Source organism: Protopterus annectens, chromosome 6.part0 (assembly GCF_019279795.1).
Source record: "Protopterus annectens isolate FY-2018-M chromosome 6.part0, PAN1.0, whole genome shotgun sequence".
In the NCBI taxonomy this organism is placed as follows: domain Eukaryota; kingdom Metazoa; phylum Chordata; order Ceratodontiformes; family Protopteridae; genus Protopterus; species Protopterus annectens.
The window spans coordinates 1,398,351,044-1,398,357,043 of NC_056737.1; the positions used below are offsets into that span (position 1 = coordinate 1,398,351,044).

A 6,000-nucleotide genomic window follows, 5' to 3' on the forward strand; every position below is an offset into this window, starting at 1 on the left:
TCTCTCTCTCTCTCTCTCTCTCTGTCTTTTAGGAACCTTAGTTAACTCCACCTCTAATTCTCTCTTAATAACCTTTGTTAACTCAACCTCCAGTTCTCCCTTAAGAACCTTAAGTTAACTCCACCTCCAATTCTCCCCGTCCAGTTCTCAGTTAAGAACCTTGCATTCTCTCTTAGGAACCTTAGTTAACTTAACTTCCCAGTTATAACTGTATAAACTGCAGAGTCAAGGAGCAGTACATCATTGCATATCTAAAGCTGATTTGCTACCTTCCTAGTATTAGTGTTTAAGCCATATTTTCTCTCTCCCCAAATCAATACCTTAACTATGAGGCAAAACCCTTCCCCTAGTAGTTGCATGAAGAGGTTCTGGTTTGTACCAAAAGGCACATTGCTCTTCATTTGTACACTAACACAGCTCAGACCAGATATATAGACCTAAATATATATGTTTTGTCTCTCAGACATATCTAGACCACAAAGGTCCCCTGATTGTAACCTCAGAAGCAAGTACTCTCAGCAACCTCACAAACACATAACACAGGCAGCACCCACCATGAAATATAGATCTATGAGCCACATTGTTTCAAATTAAAATATAGCAGCCCAGAAAAATAAAACTAATAAAAAAATACTTGGAGAAACACAAAAGCGGAAGGCCAGTACCAAGTAAATCCAACCGAAAAAGAATTTCTTAAAACTGTAAAGCGCTTTTCATTTAGCGCATAGGCTAAACTTCTTCAGTTTCCATTCAAACATGCTTCGTTTAAGTAGTCACACCCTTAGGCATCTAATTAGCCCTTCTAAAAGGTGTATAACCCAAAAGTTTATCTTCCCAAAAACAAAACATCAGTCAGAAATAAACAAATAAAATACAATGATTACATATAATATTTAAATCTACATGTTACTATTTAAGTATAAGTATAAAAAAAACTTATTTCATTTACTTAAAACGCAGGAATTAATTAATTCACTATTCATCCTGGTATAATTAATTGTAAGTAAAGGGAATATAGTGACAGCACATAGAACCTATTCATATCTAATGTATAAAATTAATTGTATGTTATTATTTCTATTTAATCATTTAACATTCATGGTCATGATAATTTACTGTCCCTAACTATATTAAAAATAATCATCCTGTACTACAATCGCTTCATTTAGACATGTCCAATAGTTGTTGAATATCTAACTACCCATGTCATAGAATTCATATTAAAAATCATCTTAAAAATCTAAGAACAGATACCCTCGAGTCCTTCATCCTATCTATAGTTCATAATAACAGCATTAAAATGTAATTGTTATGTTTCAAAATGTTTAATAGACCATACTACCGCAGTGTATTTGAAGTTGGCATAATAATCCACAAGTCAAGTTAACCTAAACTAAATGAAGCAACCCATAAGTGGGTTTCATCTACTTAAGTTCTTGAGTTTCAGTACAGGTGCTATTGAGCAGGTCTCATTCAATCCAGGCCAGTGGTGAGAATTTAACCTTAGTTGCCACAGCAATTCTAACTCTTCTAATAGTAATAAGTAGGGCCCCCCCTGGGGGTCGGTCCTGACTGAGTCAATGACTCTAAATTTGAAACCATGTCCTGGGTGGTCCTTACAGTGTCTAGCAATAGGACTGTCCTGTTTGCATTTATTAATGTAATAAGTGTGCTCATACACCCTATCTCTAAGTCTACAGTCCATCTTGTCAATGTAAATGCTGGGCAGCTGTGGCACTGTGCTAGGTAGATTATCAGTTTTGAGTTACAATTATATTTCTCGTTCGTATAATAATGTCTACCTCTTATTGTGAATTTAATACCTATATCTATGTTTACATTGATTGCATGCTTCACATTTGTATGTCCCTGGGAATTTTTTACCTCTAGTTTTATTATTCTCCAGCATTGATTTAAGATTCTGTCCTTTCCTATATGTTAGGACCGGGTGATCACCTATTTCATCTAAAAGGTCCCTATCGCTAGTTAGAAGTTCCCAGTTTTTAAACAGGATGTTCCTGATAGCTTGAAACTCAGTATTGAACATAAAAGTGAAGCTTAATTTGTAATGGGCTCCTGATGGTTTAGCTTTTGTCAATGACAAAACACTTTCTTCTACCCCAACTTATAAATTCAAGTTGGTAGTAGTGAGAGCTCCTTCATTACGATGGTCCATCAATATAGGTTTAAATCTGCCTTGTTGACATTTAGAGCCAACTTCATCTATCAGTTCATCCAGTAACTCCCTAGGGTAGCCTCTTTTTATGAACATTGTTTTTAATATCCTGCATTCATCCTCAAATTTCTCCTGTTCTGTGGTCATCCTAGCTGCTCGCACCAGCTGTCCTTTTACCACTGATTTCTTTTGGTGGTATGGGTGTGCGCTAGTGTAATGAAGAAAGCAGTTAGAATATGATTTCTTCCTGAAAATGCATGCTCCCTACTGTTGGTATATATAATCTTTTGACAATTCAACATCCAAGTAATTAATAGTATCTCTGTCTAGTTGGCTAGTATTTCACATTCAGTACTGACTTTCAAGCTATCAGGAACATCCTGTTTAAAAACTGGGAACTCCTAACTAGCGATAGGCACCTTTTAGATAAAATAGGTGACCACCCAGTCCTAACATATAGGAAAGGACAGAATCTTAAATCAATGCTGGAGAATAATAAAACTAGAGGTAAAAAATTCCCAGGGACATACAAATGTGAATCATGCAATCAATGTAAACATATAGATACAGATACTGAATTCACAATAAGAGGTAGACATTATTGTACGAAGGAGAAATATAATTGTAACTCAAAACTGATAGTCTACCTAGCACAGTGCCACAGCTGCCCAGCATATTACATTGGCAAGACGGACTGTAGACTTAAAGATAGGGTGTATGAGCACACTTATTACATTAATAAAGGCAAACAAGACAGTCCTCTTGCTAGACACTGTAAGGACCACCCAGGACATGGTTTCAAATTTAGAGTCATTGACTCAATCAGGACCGACCCCCGGGGGGGGGCCCTACTCATTACTATTAGAAGAGTTAGAATTGCTGTGGCAACTAAGGTGAAATTCACACCACTGGCCTGGATTGAATGAGGCCTGCTCAATAGCACCTGTACTGAAACTCAAGAATTTAAGTAGCAGAAACCCATTTATGGGTTGCTTCATTTAGTTTAGGTTAACTTGACTTGTGGATTATTATGCCAACTTCAAATACACTGGGGTAGTATGGTCTATTAAAAATTCTGGAACATAATGATTTTATTCTTAATGCTGTGATGATGAACTATAGATGGGATGAAAGACTCGAGAGTATCTGTTCTTAGATTTTTAACATGATTTTTAATATGAATTCTATGACATGGGTAGTTAGATATTCAATAACTATTGGACATGTCTAAATGAAGTGATTGCAGTATAGGATGATTATTTTTAATATAGTTAGGGACAGTACATTATCATGATCATGAATGTTAAATGATTAAATAGAAATAATAACATACAATTAATTGTATACATTAGATATGAATAGGTTCTATGTGTTGTCACTATATTCCCTTTACTTACAATTAATTATACCAGGATGAATATTGAATTAATTAATTCCTGCTTTTTAAGTAAATGAAATGAGAAGTTTTTTTATACTTATACTTAAATAGTAACATGCAGATTTAAATATTATATGTGATCATTGTATTTTATTTGTTTATTTCTGACTGTTGTTTTGTTTTTGGGAATATAAACTTTTGGGTTATACACCTTTTAGAAGGGCTAATTAGGTGACTAAGGGTGTGACTACTTAAATGAAGTATGTTTGAATGGAAACTGTCTGAAGAAGTTTAGCCTATGCACTAAACGAAAAACGCTTTACAGTTTTAATAAATTCTTTTTCGGTTGAATTTACTTCGTACTGGCCTTCCGCTTTTGTGTTTCTTTGAGTTTATGTTACTTTTACAACTGAAAAAAATACTTGGATCCAGAGGACATAGCCTCTGTGCTAGTGGACAAATTTAGCTCAAAGTTCACACCCCTCACCTCCTATATTCCCGGATCACATACCCACATCTACACCGCCCCCTCAAATTTTGCAAGAACAAGTCCTCACAGCACTATCAAAAGCCAAAAGCACTACTTCCATGGAGACAAATAACATACTGGGCTCCCTACTGGTCACCCTAAAAGAAGGCTTGTTGGACTCGTGGATGACAACAGTCATCCCTATGCATAAAGGTGGGGCATAAACTGGCCCAGATAATTATAAACCCATACGTCTGACCAGCCTTATCTGTATGGATATCGAAAGGATCATTATGGAATTAATAAATGAGGATATAGGCAACCTACAAGCTCTTGAACCAAGCCAGTTTGGATTTGATAAGGGGAGAGCCATTCCATTTTTTCTGGTCAACTTTTTTGAGATGGTTTCTGAGATATCTAGACCTCACAAAGGCATTCAATACCACCCACATCCAGAAATCCTAAATAAACTCTTCCAATTAAATATAAAACTAATTTGCTGTCAAACTGCCTCATGTATAGAACCTAGGAAATTAGGGTGGGCAGCTCTATATCTTCAAAAAGACCTATCATAATCAGTATACTCCCAGGTTCAGTCCTTGGACCAACCACTCCTCTTTCGCATTTACTTTCAGAGGTCAAAGCAAATGTTAAGGGTTTACAACTGACTAAGTTCGCAGATGACTATAAACTTGATGCCATCGTAAACTCCCCAGAGGACACCAAGATCCTCCAAGATTGCCTTTCCCAAACAAATAGATGGTGTCAATATCATGGACTAGAATGACGTGTGCCAAGAAATGTATACTAGTATTCTTCAGCAAGCATTACCACCCTTGTAACTATCACATTAAAAAACACTCCTGAAAGCTGATTTTATTGCTAGTGATCTGGTAACATATGTCAACAATGAACTGTCTTTGATCGCCACATATCCACTATTGTGCCACATATCCACTATTGTGCCACATATCCACTATTGTGAGGAGGTCCTTTTCCATCGCAGAGCTCTTATCTAAAGGTATTGCATCCTGGCCCTGGGATGTAAGCATTCCACTGTACTCACCTCTCATTAGACTGCTCATTGTATATCATGCCCCTTTCAATATGTACCTGTCCAAACACTTGGCACAACTAGAAGGACTCCAATATTTTTTCACTAAAAAAAAAAAATCAAGGGCCTAAATAATAAAAGCTATGCAGACTATCTCAGAGCTTTGTTCCTTTTCTCGGTATTATGCAGGCTGCTAGAAGGTGACCTCTGCCTCATGTATAGAGCATCAACAGACCCAGTCCTGACAGACCTATTACAAACTCTGAAGTCCAATGGTAACATAAACACCTGATCAAGGAATCTATTCATTTTATTTACTTATTTTCAATCTCTTTTGCAATGTAAACAGGACATATTGGAGAGATAGATATGTATCTCAGAGAATATTGCTCCTATGGAACTGTCTTAGACTCTGCATAAAGCAAAGTACTACACTTACTCTATTCAAACAATACTTGAGTGACTGGATGGGAAGCCATAAATTCAACCTTGGCTTAGCATCCATGTCATTTATGCAAAGGGATAACAGCTAAATGTCCTAGTATATCCTTGTTCTAACCAGCTATAGATTATCCATTCACAAAATATAAGGGCTAAAGAACTACCATGGGAATGTAAGGCTAGGCTTCTTAAGATCCTGGTCATAAGTGAGTCAAGCATGTGATGTTTTCGGCTATTAATTAATGGAAAGGATAATCATCCATGTTCCTGACTTCCAAATCATATTTTTCACTGGCCAGAAAGTCTAGGTTATAATCATTCTGCCTACTGAACAAAGTAATTTCCCCCTCAGGCAAAACAGAAATACAGCAAATTATCTTTGTCTGAATTAATTATTGTAGGTACCTCATAAATCTTGTTTATAAAGGTGCAATATTCCGAAATCTAGGCAATATGGACAAAGTTGGTTAGTACTTGGAAGG

General features: G+C 36.3%; 1 protein-coding gene across 1 annotated transcript in view; it reads left to right on the forward strand.

The window, feature by feature from the left end:
- The window catches only part of ACMSD (aminocarboxymuconate semialdehyde decarboxylase), a 576,894-nt gene that overhangs the window by 560,220 nt on the left and 10,674 nt on the right, over positions 1–6,000 (forward strand). The gene's annotated exons all lie outside the window — the stretch shown is intronic.